Source organism: Corvus brachyrhynchos, unplaced genomic scaffold, assembly GCF_000691975.1.
Source record: "Corvus brachyrhynchos isolate BGI_N302 unplaced genomic scaffold, ASM69197v1 scaffold62, whole genome shotgun sequence".
Classification (NCBI taxonomy): domain Eukaryota; kingdom Metazoa; phylum Chordata; class Aves; order Passeriformes; family Corvidae; genus Corvus; species Corvus brachyrhynchos.
In genome coordinates, this window is record NW_008236629.1 from 3252062 (window position 1) to 3253199 (window position 1138).

The 1138-nt window shown below is 49.1% G+C and overlaps 1 protein-coding gene across 3 annotated transcripts in view; it reads right to left on the reverse strand.

Annotated features, from left to right (window-relative positions):
- The window catches only part of TSPAN32 (tetraspanin 32), a 38880-nt gene extending 38189 nt beyond the window's left edge, over positions 1-691 (reverse strand). For 2 of the 3 annotated variants that reach the window (XR_001859490.1, XM_017726619.1), the window contains exon 1: positions 283-691. The gene's annotated coding sequence lies outside the window, so the exon portion shown is untranslated. The remainder of the gene's footprint in view (positions 1-282) is intronic. The other variant, XM_017726620.1, reaches the window with a different exon arrangement.
- Between the last annotated feature and the right edge of the window lie 447 nt (positions 692-1138).

Here is a 1138-nt window from a genome sequence, read left to right on the forward strand (position 1 = left end):
ACACTGGCCGAAGCCACATGGGGCTGCAAGGTGTCCACACCAACCACACAGTTACCATTTTTGCCTTACTTGCTCCAGGAGAGGAGAATTTCTTCTCCCTACTCTCTGGGGATGGGTAGCACATTGCTGGATGCTCTCTCTCCGCAGATTATGATCAGGAAGTTGATTATGAGCACAGACAGTGTTTAATGATGTCTTGTTCTACTGGATCTTACATAGTCATTAACTTTATAAAGAGATTTCAAGTGAGATTGCATTTCTCTGAGTACAAGATGTACCTACCTACCTTCCTGCAGACTGTTGGGGAGCCAGCTGCACTGCTAGGAAAGTGTAAGCACTTGCTGTGTGTTGAATATCAGATCCGATGGCCACATCTGGCTGGAAACACACGTCGTGATCAGCAGTCCTGAACCCAATTTGGACAAGTCAAGCTCATCCCTGAGCTGAGCGTGGAATCTCTGTGGCTGGAGGCTGCGCGCTCTCCCTTGAGACCGGGTTTACTGGTGTGCGTTATTAATGAAAAAATTCCCTGTAGCTATTTTTGTATGATAAAAATCCAGTTATTACTCTTGAGTGTGGCACTTCGATACAGAAAGCTTTCTCTTGAAAGGTTTCAAGGGCAGCAGCTTCCCCTTTCCTGTGAAAAAGGTTTTCAGCAGAAATTAGAGACGAGGTAATAAAAGAACATCAGTATTACTCCACTGCAGTAATGGCCCTACTGACTAAGCTACGTCTGACAGTGAGCGCAAGGGAAGCCCCCTGTACCAGCCAGGGCAGCTTTGCAGATGCTGGAGACAAGTGCATGACATGGCCTGAGCTGAGCAAGCAGTCTGTGCACTCCCAAATATGTTCAAGGCACAAGCAGCTCCCTGGTGCTGCCCGGAACCCACCAGGAAAAATGCTCCACCTGTGCCCCATGCCATGAGCCACTCCTTTGGGGTCAAGTCCTTCAGAGAAGTTGTAGGGCTGCTCATTGGTTTGCCCCCAGGTCTACAGCACAGCCAAGAATGTCTCAGGAGCCGCTGAATTTGGGCGTTAAGCCTTCTGCGTGTTTGATTACCAGAAAATCAAAGTGCTCGCAGGCTCCATACAGGAATTTCAGCTCGGCTGCCTGGGACACTGCAGTGGGGCTGGTTCC